Source organism: Narcine bancroftii, chromosome 1 (genome assembly GCF_036971445.1).
Source record: "Narcine bancroftii isolate sNarBan1 chromosome 1, sNarBan1.hap1, whole genome shotgun sequence".
Classification (NCBI taxonomy): domain Eukaryota; kingdom Metazoa; phylum Chordata; class Chondrichthyes; order Torpediniformes; family Narcinidae; genus Narcine; species Narcine bancroftii.
This window is the reverse complement of record NC_091469.1, coordinates 295,186,293-295,214,246: the sequence shown is the minus strand read 5'-3', so window position 1 is coordinate 295,214,246 and position 27,954 is coordinate 295,186,293. Positions and strand designations below refer to the sequence as shown.

The window sequence follows — 27,954 nt, the reverse complement described above, 5'->3', positions numbered from 1 at the left end:
TGCTGAGACCCTCTGCCAGAAGAAATATTCTTCACATAGATTCTGAATTTCAATAGCCAAAAGCCAAGCACAATAGTTTGATCAGCTCACATGTGCTGCTTGTTAATAGGGTTTAATTATTGACTACACTGCACGCGGGCAGCAACCTCCTTTGAAGAAGACCGCAGAGCCCACTTCACTGACAAAAGACAAAGGAGGAAAAACCCAACGCCCAACCCCAACCAACCAATTTTCCCCTGCAACCGTGTCTGCCTGTCCCGCATCGGACTTGTCAGCCACAAACGAGCCTGCAGCTGACGTGGACATTTACCCCTCCATAAATCTTCGTCCGCGAAGCCAAGTCAAAGAACACTGCATGCAACACCACACATTCATCCTGTGTAGTCCTGGTGCATCACTAAACAACAGTGAGACACATCGTCATAAGTTGCAAAAGTACGGTTACATTTTCACAAGAAGGCTCATCACTGCGTTCTTGAGGACAATATTAGGTAATAAATCATGTGGATACCCAGATTTCAAAATGAATGACAAATATACTTGGAACATATTATAAATCTTAAAGCTGCAATCTCACACCACTTTGCAAACGAACTACAGTCATATTGATATCCATTCAAACTTCTCCAGAGAACATTCACCAAGACAAAAGTCAGCCCCTCTCACAACCGAATTTCACTACAGAGATAGTTGCAAAGCTCAAAAGGCAAGGCTAAATCTCTCCGCATCGTTGTCCACAATTGCAGGCGCAAAACAGTTAAAAACACTGAAAGCAAAAGACCTCCTACCTTCACAATTTGCCGTGTCGCCCTCTCTGGGTACAAAGCCAGTTTTGCACATGCACAAAGCTTTTGTGTTCAGATTCCAGCATTCTGAGTTTTCACCACATTGATGCCCTTCCGCACAGAAATCATGGCCTGCAAAGCAAGAACACAATTAGACCACAGGGGAGTGAGGACAGAAAAAAGCTCAACCATTTCACATGAACAAACATTGTGCCCTGTATTCTGAACCAAAAAAGGCTTCATACAAATATTAAATCTGCAAGGTTAACAAAGTGTTTGTGGTGATATGTAATTACACCACTAGGTCACCAGGGGTCATCCCAGTGACCTTGTAAATAAAGCAGTCCAGAGCTACAGTCTAGCCTTCCAGGTTCATCTTGCAGAGAGACAAGACCTCTTAGTGTACATATTAGTTTATTAAAGCGGTCTTATACTCGCATTGCTGGTGTGGTTATTGTCAGTACAAAGGCTGTGGTGATATGTAATTCCACCACTAGGTCACCAGGGGTCATCCCAGTGACCTTGTATATAAAGCAGTCCAGAGCTACAGTCTCGCCTTCCAGGTTTGTCTTGCAGAGAGACAAGACGTCTTAGTGTACATATTAGTTTATTAAAGCTGTCTTATACTCGCACTGCTGGTGCGGTTATTGTCAGTACAGTGTTAATCAAAGAACTAGCATTTGCAATTGCTAGTGAACTGTTCCAATCCAAATTCATGACAAAACAAGAATGAGCATATGAGATTCAGATATCAGAAACAGCATATTCTTCTCAGGGAATGCTCAATTTTCCAGTTCTTACGTTGGGGATCAAGGTGGAGTTTGAAACGATTCAATGCTCATTCTTGAAATTACTTTTTGAATCCTGTCAATGGATTTCACAATAGCCCTTAATGTCAGATGAGGTTTTACCTCCATAGAATTTTTTTATTTTGTAACTATCCTTCTGTCGTTTGCCATAATGGGATATCAGAGCAAATCAGTGAAAAGAATGATGAGGAATTCCATAACTTGGATTAAAACATGAAAGTTTGCAGATGCTAAGATTGCAGAAAAAGCAGCTGGAGGAACTTAGCTGGTCTCACAGTGCCCTTAAAGATATATATTACTGTTGTTGAGCCCTCCTTCGAGGTATATTGAAGAAAACAGGAAGGTATCCAAGCTAAGACCGGAGAGAGAAAGGGGGAAGAATGGGAAGGGGATGAGTCCACACCAATAGCCAAAAGGTGTTAATACGAGGAAAGGTGAGAATTAATTTGGGCTCTGTGAAAGGTAACAAATGGTAAAGCAGGGAGGGAGAAAGAGAGAGAGAGAGAGAGAGAGAGAGAGAGAGAGAGAGAGAGAGCATTCTAGAGGAAAGTACACAGGGGGATGAAGATGGAAGATTGGGGGGGGGTGGTTTAACAGAAACTGGAGGTCATTGTTAATGCCATCTGGTTGGAGGATGCCTAGTCAGAAGATGAGATGTTCTTACTCAAATTTGCACGTGGCCTCAGCCGGGCAGAGCATGAAACCATGGAGAGACATGTCAGCAAGGGAATGGGATGAAAAATTGAAATGGGTGGCCACTGGGAGACTGGGATTGCCTGGATGGTTCAGAAGGTGAGTTCAAAGCAGGTTCAACAGCAAGAATAAAAAGCATGTTTCACGTTAAATCCTTGATAGTCTATTTGCTCCACATAGTTTGTTTCGATTACTGGACAAAAAAAAAGAAATCCAACAATTGTAATTTAGTTCCTATGCAAGTAATTTAGAAACTTTACAGCCCATACAAATCTGATGGTATGTCCAACTATATAAATTTGCTTTACAGGCTGTTAGACATGCAAAATAAAATGTCACAATCCTAAATCTTCTAATACATTTATTTAACCCTCTTCCTGGTAATTACTTTTTTTTTGCATTCAGCTAGATATTTCGTTCATTAAGTGTCTGGGAAATGGAATCTCTGGAGAAATGAAACAAAATATTTTGCAAATCGGTCATTCTTGGCTATTCCTGAAGAGACTAATTATTCCCCATCGCACCGGATAGTGCATGTTATGAACATGGAGAACGGAATCTTCTGATTAGTAATTGCAATTGCTAATGAAGAAGCAACAGGGTGCAACTGGGCAAGTATTTTCCTGCTGCTGGTGGATCTGACACAGAGGAATAATTTTTCTGAAATTCAATGAGAAAGGAGCAGAGAGACAATGGGTTCGCAATTAAAAATTCTCATTGCTAGCAGATTTACTGATATTTCAAAATCATGTCATCTGCTCTGCCTTGACGAAAACTTCAACAAATGAGGCAATCACTCACACTAAGCCTAAAAATAAATCATTAAATGGTCATGACTGGTTATCATTTCAGTTACTTTTTAATCCCAAAACAGGTAATCTGAGATTCCATTAAAATAAATGCAATTTAGCCATGATAAAAACGTAGGCTTCCGACATTCAGTCCAAATCACAGACGAAGAGGTTTCATGGAAGTTAAAATACAAATGGGTGTCAGCCCTGACACTTGGAGAATAGATAAAAGCATGTCATTCAAATCCGGAAATGCCTTTTATACAAGAATGATTCCCACATTATCCTTTGGAGATAATTTCTATCTTACAGTAGAATCTAAAACTACCTTAATTCTCAGCATTTATTATTACAATAGCACCACATACTAAATAGAAGAGAGAGATCTGGGAATATAGTAACTGAAATCTGAACAGAAGCAAGTAAATTGATCAAAGGTTTTTTTTAAAAAATCAGACAAAGCGCAATGCCTCATTTTGAGAAGAAAAAGATACTGAATTAGGAAATACCATTAATTTAAATTTCTTCCCTTGAGACTGAGGATAATTTGCTTCCACTTCAGTCCTATACCTGAAAGTTGAGGCTCGAATGTAGGATGTGTTGACTCTGCCACAAATGAGACAAGTAGGTGTGTTAGCTGCAACATTTTGTATTCCTGATTACCAAACTACTTAAAATGCTCCCAATGAAGATACCCAAGGCGCTCACCATCTTGAGCAATCACAAGCTAGGGGTGGTCACTGACTATGTTCCATTTTTTCCAAAGAAGCTTTGGAAACAATTTGGATACTGTTTTCAGTTCTCTGGAAACCTCCAGCCACAACAGAGCTTGGTGAACACATTTTAAGTGTCTGGCAGATGAATGATGAAGCTCGCCCATTGGAACCAGCTGCATATGGCCACAGCTTCTGCTTTCAAATGTTGAAAGGTTATTTCTACATCAGGTTGGTGGGAGAATCTTGGGACAAGAGTGCACAACTTCTTAATTGAAGGGCATCCACTTAGAACAGAGACATGGAGAAATTTCTTTAGCCAGAGGGTGGTGAATCTGTGAGATTTGCTGCCACAGGTAGTTGTGAAGGCCAAATCATTGGATGCATTTAAGGCAGAGACTGATACGTTCTTGATTAGCCAGGGTAACAAAAGTGGGACTGAGTGGGGAAAATGGATCAGCTCATGATTGAAAGGTGGGGATGACTTGATAGGTTAAATGGGATATTTCAAATCTCATGTCTTATGGAATGTTAGCCTGGGGAGGAGGCTAACATTGTTCACTTACCTTACTGATAAATTTAGGAGATCTTGTGGAGAAAATGAAGGTGTTCTTCACTCCTTGGGCTGCACACTGTATTTGTCTTCAAATATTATCAGGAGAGCTTTTGGATTTGGTCTTTGAAAACTCTGTTCTTCAATGAGCTAAAAGCTATTTGTTCATCTATGTTTATATTTGTTAATAGTTGGCTCAGGAAAATGAAAAGTGATTCATATTCATCGCAATATTTTTGTGGAATTTCATCATGAGAGCAGGAAGAGATGCAGATTGGCAGAACACCATTGACTTCGATGTGTTCAGTGCAAGGCCCATTCTCTTCTATGTTTTGGTAAATGAGTCAACCATGATCTGGAGCTCGGCCTTCACATACACAATGACTGGGAGATGGGAGTGCTTTTGGTTCTAGATCCTCAATCCTCCTGCGGATTAGCTGAATCCATTCCAGAGCTTGTTGAAAGCGTGGTGTTACGTGTCAGTGAGGAAGACTGAAGAAGGGTGTTGAAGCAACAACACAAACATGCTTCACCCCCAGGGGTTTGCAGGGTACCCACTGATTCAAATCATTGTACAGCATTAAAATAAGTCCTTTTGGCCTCCCTCATCCATGCTGACCCTGATCCCTGTCAACAATAATCCCTTTTGTCAGTATTTGACCAGTATCCCCTGATGCCTTTGTTATCCAAGTATCTCCCAAACACCTTGAAACACTTGTAAAAAAAAAAAAATTGTATCCGCCTTCACCACCTTGTTTCAGGTAACACCTCTCTATGAAAATCTTACATCTCAGAAATCCATAAAATATCTCCCCTCTCAACTTAAAACTGTGTCATCTAATTCTGGGCACCCTTCTCCTGGAAAAAAGACTCCGACTATCTACCTTGCAATGCTATTGTAATTTTATAATCCCTTATGAGGTCGCCCCTCAGCCCCCTGCATTCTGATTAAAATAAACCCAACATAACCAATCTCTCCTTATACATTCAGCCCTCCATTGTAGTGAATCTCTTTCTACCTCATTCTTCCTATAGCACGGCAGTCAGAAATGTACAAAATACTCCAAGTGCAATACGGCATCCCAATCCTTAGAATTCCTTGACCTATGAAGACAAACAAGCCAAATGTCCATCTCCATCATGTTTTTCACTTGCACCATTACTTTCAGGGAGCTGTGGACTTCTTGAAAAGTTGAACGCTTTGATGAGGTCAAAGAGGCCATGCAGAAAACATGGCCTACCTCTCTGAACTGACTGAGTACGATGACAGCTTCTTGCTGAGAATATTCGACTGTGGAAGATGTGCATGTTGGCCAATGGTGCTCCCTGCATTTTTCTGAGGATTCAAGTTCAAATTTATTATCATCCAATTGTACAAGTACAATCTAACGAAACAGCGTTCTCAGGTCCTCAGTGCAAAAACATGCAAACACACAGACATAACATGCATGCAGACAAACATACATATACATAATACATATGCAAAGTGTGTGTGTGTGTGTGTGTGTGTGTTATAAAAATAATACAATTCCACTTAAATTCCATTGTATTATTCATAATTGATGTTTAAGCTTCCAAAAGCCATTTGGAGGTGAACTTTGAGAAATGGAGATTGATGCAATGGGACAAATCAATAATTCAGATACAAAGGCCATCATTAATTGATAGAAAATTGGATGTGAGCATTGAATACCTGAGTCATGTTTTGATACATGATTCTTCAACAAAAGGCACCAATCAGGCTGCACTACTTCCAAAGGTTTAGTCAAACACTTCTGCATGGGATGGACATGGCCAGACAGCCCTACATAGAACATAGAACAGCGAGTTCAATCTGAATAAATATGAAGTGATGCCCTTTGGAAATCAAACTTGAAGGAGGAGAGCATGGTTAATGGCAGGATTCCTAACAGTGTGAAAGAACAGATGGATCTTGGGGTTCGAGTCCCTAGATCCCTCAAGGTTACCTCACAAATTGATACAGTGGTTAATAGACGTATGATGAGCTGGCCTTCATTGATATTGTCACCTTTCAAAAATGGCTATCTACGCCTCTAATAATTTTATAAACTTCTATCTGATCATCTGTCAGCCTCTAACAATCCACAGAAAATAATCCAAGTTTGTCCCATCATTCTTTAGCACTAATTCTCTCCAATCCGGGCAACATTCAAAATTATAATCAGAATTTATTATGTACATTTCATGAAATAACAAATTTCTTGACATGTTCATGACAATAAATTCTCATTCTGACATTCTGGTGAACTTCTTTGCACCCTCTCGAAATGCTCCACATCCCTGTCATAGTGTGGCAATCAGAACGGCACAAAATGCTTCAAATGTGGCTGTACCAAAGTTTTAATACATCTGCAACAAGACTTCCTAACTTTATACTCAATGCCCTCAAGACAAGTGTGCTGCACCTTATTTACCACCTCCTTGCCACCCCCCCCCCAAGATTTCTCATACATCAATTTATAAGGGCCCTGCCATTTACTGCATACTTTCCTTTTGCTTTTGACCTCCCAAAATGCTGTTCACTCACACTTGACCAGATTAAGGACAATCTGTCATTTCTCTCCCCAATTTCAAAATTATCTATATTTTGCTGTATCCTTTTATAACCTTCCTTTCCATGACTTTGATATGATTACCAATCCATCCGCCAACATAGTCACCCAATTAATTGATATAGGTTACAAATGTCAAAACTCGCAAGGCACCAGTGCTCAGATTTCCAATCAGAAAAAAAACCTACTCTTTGGTTATCCTTTCTCTTCTGTGACTAAGTCCACCTTGTTTCCAATGACTAACTCACTGTGGATCCCACGTGACTTGATCTTCTGGACCAGGGTACATGATCAGCTTGTCCAATACTTTACTCAGGCCCATGTAGAGAACATGTACTGCACTCATCATCAAGCTTCAACACCTCCTCAAAAAACTCAACCAAATTTGTGAGACGACCTCCTGTGCACAAAGCCATGCTGGCAATCCCTCATAAATCCATGCTTTTCCAAATATGAGTAAATCCTTCCCCTAATAATCCCCTCCGATTATATCCCTGCCACTGATGAAAGAAGAACTTGACAATTCATTGCTTCCTCCTATACAAATAAACACTCTGCATTTAGTCAACTTCACTTTGGGTTAGCTTGAGTTGCAAAATCAAATTTTGTCAGTTGCCAAGTACTTCAAAGAAGTTGAAATCCCTATTCTGTCCATGCTGTTAAATATTGGTTCATTTTTAACTGACTTAAGAAAGACTGGTTTAAGAAAACTTTGATGTTTATGATGGATGGAAATAAACAAAAGACTAAAAGCAGAAAACCCCAAATATATCCTCATCCTCAACAGCAGCTGAGCCCTGCAAAGGACCAGCATTCCTAATTACAATGGGCCTGAAGTGCTGAACAGTCAAATCGTCCTAGCACCCTCACCATCATGGACACTAAACTCCAGCCAGTGTGATCCACTACATGCAATAAGTACTGTGGGAGTACCTTCACGAACACTCCCTCCCTTACACTACTGTGGGAGAAACTTCAGTAACACTTCCTCCCCGATGCTACTGTGAGAGTACCTTCAATAATACTCTTTCCAACAGTACTGTGGGTGTATCTTCAGTAAAACTCCCTCCCCGACTGTACTGTGGGTATACCTTCAGTAATACTCCCACCCCGACTGTAGTGTGGATGTACCTTCAGTAATACTTCCATCCCAACAGTACTGTGGGGTACCTTCAGTAAAGCTCCCATCCCAACAATATTGTGGGTGTACCTTCAGTAAAGCTCCCTCCCCGACAGTACTGTGGGCATACCTTCAGTAATACTCCCTCCCTGACTGCACTGTAGGTGTAGCTTCAGTAATACTCCATCCCACCAGTATTGTGGGTGTACCTTCAGTAATACTCCCTCCCCGACAGTACTGTGGATGCACCTTCAGTAATACTCCCTCCCCGAGAGTACTGTGGATGTACCTTCAGTAATACTCCCATCCCAACAGTACTGTGGGTGTACTTTCAGTAAAGCTCCATCCCCGACAGTACTGTGGGTGTACCTTCAGTAATACTCCCTCCCCGAAAGTACTGTGGATGCACCTTCAGTAATACTCCCTCCCTGACTGCACTGTAGGTGTAGCTTCAGTAATACTCCATCCCACCAGTATTGTGGGAGTACCTTCAGTAATACTCCCTTCCCGACAGCACTGTGGGTGTACCTTCAGTAATACTCTCTCCCCGACAGTACTGTGGATGCACCTTCAGTAATACTCCCTCCCCGAGAGTACTGTGGATGTACCTTCAGTAATACTCCCATCCCAACAGTACTGTGGGTGTACTTTCAGTAAAGCTCCATCCCCGACAGTACTGTGGGTGTACCTTCAGTAATACTCCCTCCCCGAAAGTACTGTGGATGCACCTTCAGTAATACTCCCTCCCTGACTGCACTGTAGGTGTATCTTCAGTAATACTCCATCCCACCAGTATTGTGGGTGTACCTTCAGTAATACTCCCTTCCCGACAGCACTGTGGGTGTACCTTCAGTAATACTCTCTCCCCGACAGTACTGTGGGTGTACCTTCAGTAATATTCCCTCCCCGACAGTACTGTGGGTGTACCTTCAGTAATACTCCTTCCCCGACAGTACTGTGGGTGCACCTTCATTAATACTCTCTCCCCGACAGTACTGTGGGTGCATCTTCATTAATACTCCCTCCCTGACAGTACTGTGGGTGTACCTTCAGTAATACTCCCTCGCCAACATTACTGTGGATGTACCTTCAGTTCTCCATCCCCAACAGTACTGTGGGTGTACCTTCAGTAGTACTCCCTCCCCAACTGTACGGTGGGTGTACCTTCAGTAATACTCCCTCCCCGACTGTACTGTGGGTGTACTTTCAGTTATACTCCCTCCCCAACAGTACTTGTGGGTGTACCTTCAGTAATACTCCCTGCCCGACAGTACTGTGGCTGTACCTTCAGTAATACTCCCTGCCCGACAGTACTGTGGCTGTACCTTCAGTAATACTCCCTCCCCCACAGTACTGTGTGGGTACTTTCAGTAATACTCCCTCCCCCACAGTACTGCATGGGTACTTTCAGTAATACTCCCTCTCCCACAGTACTATGGGAGTACCTTCAGCTTGCAGCTGTTAAAGAAGGGTACTCACCAGCACCTTCTCAAGTGCAATTTTGGATTGGCAATAAACCTTGGCCCAGCTCTGAAAATGAATTTTTTAAAATCTCTCCAATGGCCCCTCCAGTTGTTTTATTGGGTTTTTTTTTCCTCAAGCTGCCACTTACCAGGCAGAAGTAACATGCCTCCTTCCTTTCTCTCCCATGGGTGTAGGTGTTGCTGGTAGAAGTGTCATTGAGTTGGCCTATTTCAGAGATGTTCATCATTCGAGTGTGTTGCTGGAAGTCTGAAGGAGCTCAAAGATCAGATGGGGCAAGGACAGCAGACTCACTTCTCCTGCTGGAGATCTGTTAACCCAGCTGGGTTCTCACAACAATTCATTTGCACCATGCTCACTATCACTGGGAGTGGCTTTTTAATTTCATAATTATTTCTTTAATTATATTTAAATTGTCCAGCTATCACCATGGGATTTGAAATCATTTCTCCTGGTTATTGCTTCGTCTGTCAGATGACAGATCTGTACGTAGCTATGTTGTGATGAAAGTGTTCTCCATTCACACCGTGCCTTTTAACAAAAGAAAAATCTCCATTGAGCCTTCCAGAGAGAAGGCATCGAGTATGGTGAGAGGGAGCTGGGAAACATAATCACTGAGAATTTCAGGCAACGTGTACACACACGCACCGAACCATTCAGAGTCTAGCAGTGAAGCTCAGCCTGAAAGTTCCAGACTGCTGTGGAAGTCCTGAAATCTCCCGGTGAATATGGTGAAGAAAAAAGTGGTATGGTGTTGGCATTTGCCTGCACTGCTCGGGCCAGAAATTTAGTGAGGGAAGAATGGATTTTAAACAGTTGTGAGGTTTTACTTACATTAAAAGTGTGGGAAACCGACGCTGATACTGTGAGATATAACAATGTACTTAGACTTTATTGTCACTTATGCATGCAATGAACAGCTGCGATGGAAGTGTTACTTGCTACAGTTCCCCAAGTCTTTCAAAGACACTTGCAACATATGACCTCCACCATTATGAAATGCTTCGAGCGTCTGGTGATGGAAGGTATCAGAGCGCACCTCCCAGAGAAATTGGACCCATTTCAATTCAGAATCAAAATTTATGGTCATGAAATTCAGTGTTTAACCTAAACAAAATTTGCCTACATATGGAACCATTCCACTGATGATGATGGAGCCTTGCCCCTCCACTCCATCCTGTCCTACCTGGATGCCATTTATTGACCAGCTCAGATTTATATGGTCATACCCCAGAGGTTCATAGAGAAGCTGTCCTCGCTGGGACTCAATGCCCCTCTCTGTAACTGGACTCCACCCCAATGGAAAAACAACAGTCTTTGAGTCAATAGTAGAACGTTGAGCACTGGCTGCGTGCTTAGCCCACTCCTGTTCATGCTACTGACCCATGACTGCAATGTCATATCCAACTCCAACAGAGTCGTCGAATTTGCAGATGACACGACAGTTGTTGGCCTTATCAGCAATGATGAGTGGGACTACAGAGAAGGGGTTGAAAATCTCGTGAAATGATGCAAGAATAGCAGCCTGATTCTCAACATACACAAGACAAAGAAAAGATTCTGGACTTCGGGAGAACTAGGGATGACCACCCTGCACTACACATTAATAGCTCAGTAGTGGAGAGACCGGGACCATTGTCTGAAGAGGGCGCACAAAATCAGTGAACCGGTGTGGACTCGAAAGGCCAACATAGCCTGTTTCCTCTCCGTAAATGGTTATATGGTTAAGAACACCAAGTTCCTTGGAGACCAGAGGAAGTGACCTACCCTGGACACAAAACATCTCCTCACTTGTCAGGAAGGCACAACAGTGACTGCATTTCCTGAGAAAACTGAAGAAAGGCACCATCCCATCATCTTTCTACAGGAGCTCTATCGAGAGCATCGGCTGCATCACAGTGTGGCTGGGTAGCTGAGGTGCATTAAATTGAAGGGCAATCCACAGGACGATAAGAGCAGCAGAGAAAATCATTGGGGCCTCCCTCTTCCACCCATGTGATTTACCAGGAACATTGTCTAAAGAAGGCTCACAAAATCAGTGAAGACTCCTACCACCCTGCGCACAAAATCTTCCAGCTACTCCCATCTGAAGTATCAGAGCCAGAACCCCAGGCTGAGAAACAGCTTCTTCCCATGGACAGCTGAATGACTAATGAACTGCTCATACAAACTCTCTGTGACTCAACTATTTAATTAACAATATTTATTTTAGTATGCACATTTAGTATATATGTATCATTTGTCTGCCTGTGTATTATATGTGTGTGTGTGTGGCATCAAGGACCAGAAAATGCTGTTTTGTCAACCTGTACTGATACAATCGGATGATAAATAAACTTGAATTTATGTATCATTAATATATCTGGGAAAAAAATGATAAATTAATGAACAAGAGATATTCACTGTGCCATGTCAGTTGATGGTCTGGACCAAGTGCTATGATTAGGGCAGGAAACAAAGATTCAACCAGAGGCCACCTGCTCAGTAAAATTGATGGAGGAGCAAAATTACTCCATTTGCTGTCATTTCTTGTTATTGTCTTTTGGCAGTAGTTTCCCTCTTTTGCTTTTTAAAATATTTTTATTGATTTAAATCAAGAACTTATACAAACAAAAAAAGGAACAATTCAATCAGATGTTCTTCATGAGTTGAGTTACCTGGAAAGATTAAACAGGTTAGGACTATCCTCCTTGGAACGAAGAAGGATGAGGGGAGACTTGATGAGCTGGCAGAATGCCAAATAAAAACTTTGGAACAGTTGAATGGTTTTCTATTAACTTTTTTAGCAGCTAGCAATGGAAATGCATTTGAGGGTGTCTCTTGTACACCCCGACTTCTCAGAATATTTTCCATTTAAATTTGGACAGATTCTTTCAGACCTTCTGTTAGGTCATCTGTTGAAGATGGTGGGTGAAGACCATGAAACTAATGGTCGAAGATGAATGTCCCTTCAGAAGGCTGATGGGCAGTGAAGCACAGGGAGCAGCAATCGACATTACTGAATGAGGGGTCATGACGGCTTCGGACATGAGTCAGTACAGCTTAATAATTCAGAATGAACCACGTGTGATAATACTGTAATGGAAAATCAGGCTTCTTTTAATTACCTCCTTTTAAAAAGCAATCCAGGCATGGATTTATTGCTGACAACCAAAGGTGATAATATCTGTTATATAGTGCTTAACACAGACCTTGAATGAAAAGAAGTGGAGTGCCAGATACAAGTAAACAATGAAGTGCTGTGTCAGAAATGATTAGTCAATATCGTGTTATTGACAATTGGAAATACTTCTTGAGACTCTCCACTGCCAGTTCTGTTTGAAGAGAATGCCCTGAGACCAAAGAATGAAAATGAGGGAGGTAGATGAGAGAACATGCTCTGCTCTCACAGCTGCCATCAGGAAGGAGGTACAGGTGCCGCAAGACTCACACCTCCAGGTTCAGGAATAGTTGCTGTCCCTCAACTATCAAAGTCTGGAACAATGGACTTAATCAGCGACTCACTGAAGGACTCGCACTTTGATCATTATTTATTACTGAGTACATATACATATCAGTTTGTTTACAGCTCTTTCTTTGATTACAGGTTACAGTTACCAGAATTCTGCTCGGCATGCAGGGTTCAGAATCTCAGGGTTGCATGCGAATTCTGACAATAAAGTCTAACCTTGAAGCAGGCCAGAAGAAATGGAAAACACTTCCCAAAATCATTTGGGAAAAGTATTTTATGAAGCTGCAGATTCCATAACCTGACACTGATATTCTAAAGAGTGATGTGCAGTCAGACACAGCCAAAACTTGCCAAAAAGAAAGCAACCACCAAGTTTACCTTTTCCAAGAATAAGTGAATTACAGCATGTACAGATGCCACCCCCATTCTCCTCTCAGATCTTTGGTGAGTGAAAACATCAGCACTCTTTGCAGGTACAGGCTGACCATGTGGCAGTTGGCGTAATGCAGGCAATAAGAAAATAGTATCTGCAAGGCATCATCCTTCTGACTTGCTGCAGCTCCCCTGAACATAGGCAGCAATAAACAGTGAGGAATCGTTTCAGTTCCCCATGACTGACTGGTGTCCACAATTCCTCCAGCAAGTGCCTGAGGGTCACATTGAATGAAAGGTGAGATATGTGCATTGGCACCAATAAGAAATAATTGGCCCGAGACTCCCTAAATCCTCTAAACGCGTCACACAGCTTTTTCTTATTAAAACCGATCCTCCAAAAAAAAAGCACTTGTCAGATCAATCAATAAAACTAATCATCTGTAAATCCTGTGGGGTGTTTTCCTTTCCTACAAGTTGGCACCAGGAACAGTCATTAGATACTTTCAAATTCGTTAGAAAAAGACAATTTGCCAACTCCTTTAGACAAAATTTTCATCATTTACTCTCTCAAAGAGTGAAGCAAACAATGGTTCAACAAACAGCGATTTTGAAAACCACTGTCAACATTCAAGTCGGAATTGGTTTCAAAATGTTTCCGCTCGCAGAGCAAAACATCAATGCAGCTGCAACAATGCAACAAAATATTTTTGCCGTATAAACATCCTGCAATAGAGCTCTTTTTTTTTTGTCTATTTCTGCTCGAGTAACATGTTTCAGCACCAAACTGATCTGTGGTAAATTCACAGACCTGAGGGAAAAACCTACAGTGGAGTCCGCAAAACTGGTTTAAAGGAAAATTTCTACATTCATCGTCATTATAAATGGCACTAAAACCAAGGAGAGCAGTGAAAAGGGGATGTTAGGTTTACATCTTCAAACCAAAAATGAGAGGGGAAGGATCATTAGGGGAGGAACATAGTGGTTAGTGCAATGCTGTTGCAGCACCAGCGATCGAATCCCATGCTGTCTGTAAGGAGCTTGGACATTCTCCCCGTGTCTGCGTGGGTTTTCCCCGTGGGCTTCCATCGCTCAAAACATTCCGGAGGTTATAAGTCAATTGGGTGCAATTGGGCGGCATGGGTCCTGGGCCAAAATGGCCTGCTGCCATGCTGTATGTTTAAAAATTTTTTTTAATGTGAAAATAAATATCTTGTGCATCATTTCTGACAATGCCATGCCTCCTTTTCCAGCCTTTAGGACAAGAGTCCATTGAGGGTATACTGTGTGTTCTTTTAAACTGCAGAGCTGAGTATTCGTTTCATTCATTCACTCAAACGTCAGATGCATAGCATTTATTACACCAGCTGGCTTTCCACTGAGCTGGAAGCACTACATAAAACGATATTATGAGGGATAGCAGAGCAAAGCAAAAACAATCTGCTGGAGGAACTTAGTGGGTTGAGGAGTATCAGTGGGAGAAAAAGAATTATCAATACTTTGGATTGGAGCTCGTCATCAAAGGTGGCCGAGAGAATAGCCATGGGACATGAATGTGGAAGGAAGTGACAATCTACAACCCCCGTGACCGAACAAAGAAACAAGAACCACATTACTCCTGCTAACAACCCCTTTACTCCCTAATTTCGGGTTCCCTTTACTCTGAGCTATTATTGTAAGAGATAAATCACAAAAAAAAATTCCTTCTCCCAATCCACCTCCCTTTCTTTTAGATATCTAAACTCAGCCTTTCTTTTTTACTGCACCTAAAAGTCTCTCATTTTTGGTGATTTTTCCAAATTATGATGAATACATGGAGTTCTATTCATTTGAACGAGTAGTTTGTTCTCTCACTTGCAGACATAAGCAATTATTACTCAATCAACACCACTAAAATACAAAAAGATAGTTCATTTTCTTAGTGCTTTCTATTGAACCATGTCACATGTTAAATAGTTGTCTCATTCTCTGACTTCATGAATGATTATTGCTCCAAATTTGGTTATACAGTCTATATCATCCGAAAAGTCAAAACATTTCAAATCTTATCAAGATAAGTGAGTCTGAATATATGCCCATATCGTAAAAGGCAACTGGAATATTAAATTGAGGCATTCAAACTTACCACGACATACATTGCAGCATCTGTGTTCTGGCTGTATGTGCTCACTCAGTGGGCAATCCAGAGGTGGGCAGGTCTCATGAACAACGGCCATTGTTCGATTCTGTCAAGCAGTAATCAGAGCTTTTATTAAACCAATCTTCCTTCACACAGCTGGAATATTATTTATTAAACTTCATGTCATTTAAGTAAGACAGTGATTCTTTGTTGAAGACAGAACAAGAATGAATCTTGAAGCAATTTGGAACTTCTAAAAATAACAACAGTTATTGTTCCTGTGTGTGAACGGCCATTCGTGCAAGGTTGGGAGACACTTCAGATTGGGAAAAATCACTAAGTTTTATGTTAAAAAAATATATGTTTGCAAACAGTCTGCATCGACCTTGAACGATTGCAGAGAGATGAATGGAGTTAGTGGCCAGGAGACCAAGACAAAAACTGTCAACAAGGGGCATTATTTTTCCCATATTTGCATGGAGGAAATTAGATAATGGACAAATCAACTGACAATTTCTACATAATGAAGAGAGTCGATCAGTTAATGAGATGGAATTTAACTTCCTCAATGTCTGCTTGGAGATTGATACTGTGTTTTCAGGATTATAAAGGATAGTGAAGGAGACCTGCAGATGCATACCATTCTGTGAAAGCTACCAAGTTCAAACTTAAGGAGTGACAGATTCAATGCAGAGAGAAGATTAATCTGCATTGAAGAATGGGGAACAACACACCTAAATGAGTAAAGCATCAATTTTCCTTCCCCGTACACATTCAGCACCAAAACAGAATCTGTTCCAGAAAAGGGGAGAGCATCCCATTGTTTTGCCAGAGTGAAATTCTCAGAGAAGCAGATAATATTATCTATCCGAAATATTCCCTTTTTTTTAATACTTTAATTTTGTGGTCAAACCAGTATCAAGAATTAACCATTGCAAATTCATAAAATGATATGAAAATAAATCAATGATACAGGTTTTCATACCTCCCCTTGCTTAAAAAAGTTAAGGAAGACTTAAATAAATGGATAACTCTTCCCATAACTTTGATCGGAAAACTTAACTGTATTAAAATGAATATATTTCTGCACATGCAATACCTTTTTCTGTCTCTTGCAATACCATTGCCGCACAAGTTTTTTTCAACATTTGAATAAGTTAATTAGGAAGTTTCATTGGAAAGGTAAGTTTGCCAGAATCTCCATAGAAACATTTACTTGGAAATATCATAATGGGGGGGGGGGGGGTGTGGGGGAGCACAACTCCCAAATTTTAAATATTACTCTTGGGCAGCCCAGATGAAATTTGTCACTTCCCTTTTTGATGGAAGAGACAAGCTTTCATCAGTGGAAATTCAACGAAGTTGGAGAAAGAGTAGCAGATGATCTTATATAAAAATGGGATACTAAATTTATTTCTGATGGAAAAGGAGGTACCATTAATAAACCATTCCAGCAGGAAGTGAAAACAGCCCAACGGATTGTGGAATGCAATTGCCTACCATTTAATCTATCTATCTATAGGAGATAATGCTTGGACAGGGCAAGGAATTTCATTGAAATGCAACACACCCTTACTATTTACTCTCCCACCATCAGGCAGATGTTATAGGAGTATTCACTCATGAACTAAAAGACTTAAAAAGAGCTTTCTTCATGAAGTGGAGACAACGTTAAATACCAATTCACTGGGTTGAGCAATGCTCTTCTTATATTGCAGAATCAGTAAATTTTTTAAAAACTATTTATTTCAGAATATTGCAGTCTTATTTGTACATGGTTTAAGGTGTGCTTTTTTTTTCTTGTATATGTTTATTGTATTCTAGTTTATATTCCGATCGATTCTCATCACGTTTCACTGGTTGGTGTAGCAGCATAACGACAATAAAATGTATCACATCACATATTTTAAATATTTTGTATAAATTGGATCAAAAGGAAAAAATATCTCCAAAAATACCCTTGACTCAAAATAGATTAATTCCTTTAACAATGGATAATCATGGTCTAATAAAGGGATCAGGAATGTGGAAGATTGCCATATGCAAAGGCAACTTATGTCTTTTGAACAGTTAAAAAATATATATATAATCGTCTTAATAATTACAAACTTCTGCTGCTTTTAATTAAGAGCTTTTTTCAGAGATGAATTAGGACCGACCAGAATGCAGTGAAATGGAGAATCTGATTCGAAGGGGAACACATTCTTTACTTCAGTCGGGCACTCCGAAGCGGGAGTTATATAAATCAAAACAAAGATGGGAATCAGACCCATTGGTCCGACTTGGTCAGGATTGCATGACCAATACAATTAATGTAAGATATGAACTGTTGCAATGCAATTGTTCACATCAGCAATATCTTACCCTGCAGAAGTTGCATAAATTCTTATATATCGGCTAAATGAGTTAGATTCAGGGAAGAAACAGGAACCTTTTTACATTCCACCTGCTCATGGTCTAAAGTGAATTTGTTTTGGGAAAATTTAAGAATTTCTTTAGACCAGATTATTGGGAAACGATTGCCACAAAGTCCAGAATTGTTTCTCCTTGGAAATATTGTGGGCACAAGATCTAAGTACCAATTAGAATTTCTTAAAATACCATTAGTGGTGGCCAGGAAATGTACTGCGGTTGCTTAGAAGTCTGATTCCCTTCTGGACATAGCTCATTGGAATGCAGAAATGCATAGCTGTGTTCCCCTAGAGAAAATCACTTGAACTTAAGGAAGAAATATGTTTTTGCAGGTATGGCAGCCATATTTGCATAATGCAGGGTTGAATATTTAAGATTCTTATTCTGTTTCCTGAACTTTACGTACTTGTTCTTTCCCTTTATTTGAGATCCAGGCAAGAAAAAGAATTAGATTTCCTGAAATGGATTCTGGATCCTGACAGCACCTCCTTCTTTCCTCTCATCTCTTTTATTCACTTTCTTTTTCTTTCTTTTCTAGATTCCATCTTGGGGTTTTGTTGGGGGGGGTGGCTGTTTGGAAATATGGATATCCTAAATATTTTCACAACTACATTTGCAATTCAGTGCATCTATCTTTTTTTTTAATCATCTCTCCAACCTCATAATATTATCAAAGATATGCAATAAAGAGCCACCTGTTAGATTTTTCTTTTTTTATTATCTGTCTGGGAAAATAAATTCTTCATAAAATCTCAAGCATATTGGTTCTCAAGTGACTGAGACTGATTTAATAAGTCATAGCGTGAGACGGCCCAAAATGGAAGATGGCTCATGGATGATTATTTCTCGCCTCTTCCTTCCCATTGTCAAACAAACACACACACACACACACACACACACACACACACACACACACACACACACACACACACAGTTCCTGGCCGTATGAAGGAAGAAGAACTGGCTTAGGAGCACATACAACTTCTGCAGTATGTAAAGAAGACAGGCGTTTACAGGAGCAATATGCGAAGAAGACATATTTCTAAGCCAGGAAACGCTACACAGGATCATTCCTTGAGCTGCTGCTCTATTGTGCACATTAAACACCCACGCAATTGATCGTTGCACACTTGTCATTCTCTTCACACTAAAATGAGACATCCCAGGAACTTGAGCTCAACAAAATGGTGAACATGTGGAAAGAACATTCCTTGTCAGTAGGACCACAGGACCAGGATCTGTGTAGTGCAATAAACACTTCACGATTATTGGGAAATTATGTGGCACTTTTCACAATTAGATTTTTATCAAAAAAAGAATTCATTGCTGAATTTGACTGGGTGTTTCCAAAATGTTCTTGTGTATTCTCGACTTGACTGAGGAGCATAGACATTGAGATTGCCTGACAAAAGAAGTACGTTGCATGTTGGTCTTGCACACTGAAGTTGGCCTTTTTGATTGCACAATCATCTTACACACGGCTATTTTTGTTTACCAAAAATGGGCTTTATTATTTCCAAAAGGAAAACCATTCAAAGTCTCTTCAGTTTCATATCCTTATATTTCCACCATGGTACATTATTATCTTAATTTCTATTCACACCGTTACCAGCACTGTGGCACCTGGTCATTACTCCTCCCCTCTATTGTTTGAGGGGCTTCCCCTTGGTCTCAGCCCCTCGATCCTTGATAACGGATTGACTCGAGACTAGGGTACTTCCCCATAGCACCCTCGTGTTGGATGCACCAAACATCAGTGCGATGCTCAGCACATATTCCTGCAGCCTAGAATGAGCCAGTCGGAAGCATTCCTGCACCGACATCGGCATGTGGTGAAAAGACCAACAGGTTTCAGACAGACCAAAGGGTGTCTTTCACCGAGTTGATGGATGTCTGGCTCAACCCATAAATCAGTGTGTCTTCTGCTACACTGCTGCTGGGGGTAGGGGGGGGGGGGTGTGTGAACCATTACAAGGACCCTTGCATCCTTCTCCACACAATCTTGACGAATCTTTATTCTGTAAAGAAGTGGGTTACTGTCTCCACTTCACTCCAGTGATCTTGCAAGTCACCTTCAGGGTATGACTCCCAGGCCCCTTTGCATCTGGTAATTCTCAATATACTCCCCTTTTAGAAAATAGTCTGCTCGTTTATTTCTTCTGCCAAAGTGCATGACCGTATGCTTTCCAACATTGTTTTTCATTTACCACTTCTCTGCCCATTCTCCTAATCTGCCAAAGTCTTTCTACAGCCTGTTACTCCTCAAGCCACGACTTAATGAATATTGAGTTGAAATCAACCATGTGTGACATGTTAAACGTGGCTGGGGATGTGGTAATTTAGGTCGGAAACCCAATTATTAAGAGGCAATTCAAAAATTTTCAAATGCACAGGAACCATCTATTGAAGAGTATAGGGGCTTTAGAAAGTCAAAATCAGATCATGGGTCTGCACTCGAGTGAAACAGTCCAAGCCCTTGTTTTTACGACAGCAAGGCTTTGCTTTGATACAGCGAAAAATAGCAAGTCGGATAATAATAAATATCAAAGCATAAAGTGGCATGAATAAATAGAGTGAGGAAATTTGCAAGACAGAGGTTGATGTACAAAGAGATGAAGACATCTACTTTGCTACATTGTAAGACAGTAAGAGATCTGTAAAGAAGTGGAGAAAATTTGACATCATCTAAAATTCAACAGAGAGAAGCAAAAACAAATGCAAATGTTGGAAGTGTATGGTCATGCACTTTGGTAGAAGAAGCAGGCAGGCTGACTAGTATTTAGATGGGGAGAAAATTCAAAATTCTGAGGTGCAAAGGGACTTAGGAGTCATTGTGTGGATACCCTAAAGGTTGACCTCCAGGTGGTGAAGAAGGAGAATGCCAAGTTGGCATTCATTTCGAGAAGGATAGCATAAAAGGGCAAGGATGTAATGTTGAGACTCTATAAAGCACTGGTGAGATCTCATTTGGAGTACTGTGTACAGATTTTGGAGAAGATTTGCTAGAATGATATTAGGAATTAAACGAATGGTATATGAGGAACATTTGTCGGCTCTTGGAATGTACTCTTTAGAGTTGAGAAGGATGAGAGGGGGAACCTCAGAGGCATTTTGAATACTGAAAGGCCTAGACAGAGTAGAGGTGGCAAGGATTTTTCCCAGGATAGTGGATTCTAGGATAAGAGGGCATAATTTCAGAATAAAAAGGTATCAATTTAAAACAGAAATGCGTGTGACTGTGGCACAGGTGGCTTTGGAAGCAAGGTCGTCGGGTATATTTAAGGCAGAGATTGACTAGTCAGGGGTTAAGGGGAGAAGGCTGGGGAGTGGAGTTGAGTGGGTGGATGGATCAGTTCATGATTAGAATGGTGGACCGGACTCAATAGGCCAATGGGGCCTCTTCCACTCCAATATCACGTGAAAAACTTTTTTTTTCAAAAATGGGATGAAGGCTTATTATCTCCAAAGGGGTGTAGAGGTCCTTAAAGGTTGTGCAGTACAGATTCACCAAGGTTAAAAACAATCAAAATCTGAGGAAAGCTCAGGAATGCTCTTAAGTTATCCAAATTAATGAAAATTAAGGAAGGGAGTCTTCACGTCAGAAGACAGTGGTCACAACTAATAAAGAATTATTTATTTGAGATGATTGAGGGATTTGATAAGGGAGATCATGAGGAACTCTTTCCTAGAGGAGATAAGCCCAAATGGATCAGGGGCAACCTTAATAATGGAATAAGACCAGTGAAGACTGGTCTTAGAAAGCACTTTGGTAGACAATCATAAATAAAAATCTGGAAGAGTTGCCTGCAAAAATCCTGTTGAGCCGGGTAATTTCAAAATCAATGTGTGATTGACAGGTTTTTGCAAAGCAAATATTTAAAAAATAAGGACGCTAAAGAAGTTGAGGAAAAAGTTAATAGAATGGCTTGAGAGAATGAATTGGGATCACTACTCAACACCCAAGGTATCTTTTTCATTCAACAAGGCAAGAACATACTGTCATACAAATGATGCAAAAGCACAATGCCGGAGAGACTCAACAGGTCAAACAGTGTCCTTTATGTTGCAAAGATGAAAATACATAACCGATATTTCGGGCTTGTGCCCTTCAACAAGGTATGGAAAAATGTCGGCAGGACTCCAAATAAAAAGGAGTCTACAGACTTTTGTGTTTTACTTCAAACAAATGATGCAAATTTATCACTATCCTTTTACCGATATTTAGTGACTAAGAGGAGTGGTTCTCAACCTTTTTCTTTCCACTCACATACCACTTTAAGCAGTCCCTTACTAATCACAGAGCCCCTATGGCATAGGGAATACTTCAAGTGGAATGTGAGTTGAACGTAAAAGGTTGAGAATCACTCCCTAAGAGTGAAATGGTTTCCAAATAATAATGTTGCTTATTCAAACCAATGAGAGAATACAGCCTTAATTAATAGTATTTGCATCAGCTAATATAGGTCAACTTAAAGGAGCCAAAGATAAAAATGCTAAATATTGTTGCAATATCTGGAAAAAGAATAATTTCCTGTACTGACATTAACAAGGCAGAACAGTTACACAGGTTTGCACCCTACAAATGCAAAAATTGATCATGTTTCATAATCCACAAGCGCAGAGAGAAACAAAGCTCTGTGCACGTTCAAGCCGTGGGAACAGACAGCCGCAAGTTGATGGTTTAACTCTGCTCTTCCCTCTCTGAACGCCCTCGTTCTTTGACTATCCACTGAGCTGCCATATTTACTATATTGTCATGAGATAAACGCTCTGTTCAGAATTCTGTTCCAGACCTTCCTTAAGAAATGCTGTCAATTAAAGTTTAGAATCCATTAACAGCCCTCGAAAGGAACTATTAAGTTACACAAACAACCAAAACTACACTTCTGGAACAGTTCGGCTTAAGGATGCCTACATTGACACGTAATTTGACATCAGTATGTGGTTAGATACTTTCATCAAAGTGCCCCAAATACAGTTAACAAGTTTTGCTGAACACAGAGGATGTTTGAAAGTTTTTATTCCAATCTAAAAAAGTAACCCCACTGTGAATACATAATTCCATTGAAACCATTTACCCACACTGTCCTACCTCAATAACGTATTTAAATTTAGACATAGAATTATGGATTTATAAGCACAAGTCTATACGATCTAATCTGCTATTTTAGATGCAGATTTTCAAGAATGGAATCTTTCAGGAATTAAATATTTTATACAACAAAATTTCATATCACTACAACAATTGATGAGTAAATTTAATCAATCAAATAGACACTTTTTCAGGTATTATCAAATTCAACATTTTGTATCTTCCAAGCTTTCAATATTTCCAATTCTTCCAGATCCAGATTTTATTGATGAACTTTTTGAATTACAATTCACATAAACTTATAATATCTCCTCTATATTATGAATATGAAAACAATTTTGCTAATTGGGTTTAAAACTGAATGGGAGAATGATCTTAGTATCTCTTTATCAGACGAAGATTAGATGTCAATTTTGGGCTTGATTTACGACTCATCATTGAGCACTTAGCAGTCTGATCCAGTTCATCGAATACATTTTTCCAAAGTTAACCTTGCTCGAATTTATCCAGATCTCAACTCACACTGTGATAAATGTCAAATTTACGACGCCTCTTTGATACATATGTTTTGGTCGTGCCCTAAATTGCAAATATTTTAGACTGATATTTTTGTTTTATAAACTTTCACCATTTTTGGGATTAATTTGGATCCATGTTCGGTAAAACTATCCACTAATCAAAGACAGGGTTGAGTATTCTCCACTTTACTAGCAAGAAGAGCAATATTGTAAAAATGGAAAGAGGAGTTTCTACCCACTCACAGCATTGACCATTAGACATTATGTCCTTTTTAAATTTGGAGAAAATTAGGCACAATGTCATGAAAATCAAGATTTCTTTTGATGGGACCTGCAGTGATTTTATGGTTCACTTTCACAATTGGACTACACAGGCTGCCAGTTGTTGGTGAACTTGCAGTCGCAGTACTCACACAGGATGCTGGCTGCCACTCACAGGCTCATGGGAGCTAGGTATTGGAATCAGGATTCAAGAAGTTGCTAAGGGAAAGAAGGGCTCTCGAAGGGCCTCGGGTGCTGAAGGCTTCCTAATCGTACCAGAGGTTTGGACCTGGAATTTAAGTTTTCAATGGTTTCAACAGGATTGTCTATGGTGCTCAGGCTGTGAGAGCACTGCAGGTGAAGTCACAGATGCACTGTATCTCAGGCAATGCTCATGGTGACTCTGTTTGCCTTATTGCAGACAAAAGTTGAAGAATGTCCTTTACAATACATTTTTTATGTATTATTATGTAACAATAAAAGGAACCTTTAACCTTGATATCATTTGCTTGGCTGACTCCTTGCAAAGATATTCTGTCCCAAGCTCTGTCATGGGAACGGATTCCTATAAGGACAAAAGAAACTATTCACAGATGTGCTCAAATCCTTGACCATGCTCACTGATGTGGAATCTCTGGTTTACCACCACACAAAGCGAGGAGAACCATTCAAGATGGCATTGAGAAGTTTCAAACTATGCATCACAAACACCCCATGTAAGCAGCAAGAATGTGCTCACAAACCATCTTGCCATTACCCCTGTGTCTTTGAAATACACTGCAGGCCCATCATTGGTCTGATCAGTCTCTTCTCTGGAACCACAGAACATCATAGCACAGGAATAGTCTGGGCTGAACTATTAATCTGCCTAATCCCACTGACCTGCACCAATCCACATCCCTCCATCCCCTTCGCATCCATGCACCTGGCCATTTTTTCTTTAATATTAAAATTGAGCCTGCATTCACTACTTCAGCTAGCAGCTTGTTCCATGCTCCTACAACACCAGTGGTTCTCAACCTTTTTCTTTCCATTCACAAACCAATTTACCACTTTAAGTAATCCCGATGCCATCGGTGCTCTGTGATTAGTAAGTGATTGCTTAAGGTGGGATGTGAGTGGGAAGGGAAGGTTGAGAACCACTACTCTAGATCCAATTGTACCTGAAATATTTTGCTTGAGAAAAATTGTCATGGGCTCATTTCCTTTGGAGTTATGAAACCGTGCAGATAATAAGTCAATTAGGAATGATTAAAACAGTGGCTTTCCACCCACATATCTCACCTTAAGCAATCCTTGCTAATCACAGAGCACAAATGGCATAGGGATTAATTCCACTGCACTATACCTTGTGTGAAGAAATTCCCCTCAAACTTTTCCCCTTTCACCCTCAACTCATATCCTCTGGTTTGTATCTCATCTAACCTCAGTGGAAAAAGCCAACTTGCATTTACTCTTGCTATGCCCATCATAATGTTGTGAACAAACCCACAGATGCAGAAGACAACATCCTCAATCCTGAGGCATTATCTAAGAACACATCTTAGCTATAATTACTATTTACCAAATTGTTTAAGAGTAAACATTTAATTGAATGTTTGTGTATTGTAAATTGGCTGAAATCTCCACACATTGCCCTCAGTATGGGGCCCTGAATTTTATCCATGACACACGGAGCTTTTATTTGATACTGAGGAGACAACACAGAGACTGAAGTGGAAGTAAAAGACCTGAATTATCAGCCTTCTCGCGACACTGCTCTGTTGAGCTGAGTATTCTGAATTTGGAAATATTGTGCCATTTGTTCATTATTGCTGGGTTTAATTTTACAGCACAGTAACAGGCCCTTCTGTCCCACAAGCCCGTGCCACCCAATTACACCCAATTAACCTACAGCCCCTGTACGTTTTGAAGGGAGGAAACCAGAGCACCCGAAGGAAACTCGCGGACACACAGGGAGAAAATCCAAACTCCTTACAGACAGTTCCGGATTCGACCTTGGATTGCTGGCTCTGGAAGAGGTTTGTGGTAACTGCTACGCCCATCCTGAAACTGCCTACTTCACAACGGTTTAGAAGCACCCACACTACAAGGACTGGACCATTTATTTCCAAGGCATTAGCTCACCTACACTTCCTCAAGGGCATTTAGCAATAGCACTTAAAATGCTGGTCTTGCCAGTGATGCTCATATTGCTTCAGTGGATAAGTTAAATATATGTATATTTATGGTGGATCACACACACTGCCTCAAATTAATTACTCATATGGACTGGAATGGAAAGGCTACATTCACTGACCTCAATTCTCCAAATCATATGAGTCCTCAGACCAACCATCCCTGTCATCCAAGAAACAAGGCTGTCACACTGAAGCATCTCGCTACCCGAAGACCAGCCTTTGCAATTGATGGATATGCATGGAAACAAATGCCAAACTGAACTCAGTTCTTTGAATGCAAGTCTTAAATCAAGAACTTAATATTCACTTGAGTGAGCAATCACAGCAGAAAAAAGAAACCGAAAGCTCAGTTGCCATGAGATTGTGAGGTGCGTCTTCCAAAGTCAATGAAAAACAAAGCAAAACAAAAATTGGCACAAAATCAACATCCTGCCAGCTTTGTCAGTTGAAGAAACAGCTGATGATGTAGATTGGATTAGAAAATATATCCAGTGGTGAAGAATCAGATCATCAAGAATGGAATAAACACTTGATGCAGATTTAATTCCTTCATCATACAGATGATGAATGATCTGGTTGGTGCAGAGTTCCAACCTTGGTGAGCAAGCATGAATGCAATTTTTGAGAGTCCATGCATTAACATTGTTCCAGTCATCCACGAAATGCTGTGAAGACTGAAACAATTGCTGGCGTCGGAATATCCCAACAGGCAGCTTCAAATGCTCAACGTTCACCTGGCGAACCAAAGACATCAGCTTCTGCAGAAACTACTCCCTTTACCCATTATTCCCATCAGGGCTGTGTGCTGATATTTTCCAGGCAGCAGCCAAGATTGTTTTCTCACAAATACAATCATTTGTCTTTTAGCCCTATTGTGGAAATTTGCCTTCACTGAACCTCAAGTGAAAGCTATTTAGATATGGCCAAATTGTATCCAGGAGGCTGAGTAGAAAAGTGGGCACAATGAATGCAGCACCGCAGTCATTGTTAACTGTACCTTTTCAATTTCTCCCCAGTTTTCACAAGCCTGCTTCATTTTGATTAGATAATAATGATTTGAAAAGCCAAGTCCTAGAAAGAAACAATGCTGTACTTACTCTGCATTCACGGCACTTGGATTTCAAAGCTCTCTGACCTTCGGCGAGCTTCTGACCCCCATAAAGGCATACAGCTGCAGAGCCAAACATAACAAAAAAATCCTGTTAGATGCAATCTGTAAGATTGGGAAAAATCTGTGCATAATCACTTTGGCACATTGTCAGACATGATTATTGTTGCAATTGGTGGCTGTGTCCATGAAAATGAAATGCAAAAGATTACTGTGAACAAAAATAATTATGTCTTCCAGGAAGTAATTTGTGAAGAAGCAAAACCCCTCACTTGGCACCTACACACAGTGTCTTCAGCGCTGTGTATGAATAGAGGTCAAATTGTTCAAATATGCCTTGAATCAGTGACCTGGGTTCAAGTCACGGTCCTGATGGACATTCTCATCATCTTTCTTGTAAACAGTGCCTTGCATTGCTCAATTGGGTTGAGATGACCTGCAGCAAAATCGAGGATAAACTCTCAGAAGAGGAGAAATATAATTACAAAATGCACTATGTCATTAAGCAAGGACATGTTTCTATGCTCCTAACCTTCCCATTATCTCAAGAACATCGTTGACAGAAAACAGAGACAAGTCTGCAACCATTTAAATGATTTGTTTCTCTCGGGTCCAAGTCAATAAACAAATAATAAAAATCTTGATTGATATCACCTTTCCCTGAAAGAGTTCTGATATCCATCTTGAACAGGTGCATGCATGCAAGAAAAATAAAGGGTTGTGGGAGTAAGTAGGGAGGGTTTAGTTTGTTGAGAAGGTGTCCATCGGTCAGCACAACATTATGGGCCAAAGACCCTTTACTCTGTTGCAAAGTTCTATTTTTTATGATTTAAATCCATTGGGATTTGAGGCCAGTGTGAGTTAAAGTTCAGGGCATTTCCAAACCACCAGAAAAGCACAATAATAACAAGCTCTTGTTCTG

General features: G+C 40.4%; 1 long non-coding RNA gene across 1 annotated transcript; it reads right to left on the bottom strand.

The window, feature by feature from the left end:
* Window positions 1–793: 793 nt before the first annotated feature.
* Window positions 794–27,095, bottom strand: LOC138746665 (uncharacterized). Its single transcript, XR_011347040.1, has 3 exons — window positions 27,022–27,095; window positions 15,468–15,567; window positions 794–917 (listed from the first exon to the last, which is right to left on the bottom strand). It is a non-coding gene; the product is annotated as an uncharacterized lncRNA (long non-coding RNA).
* Between the last annotated feature and the right edge of the window lie 859 nt (window positions 27,096–27,954).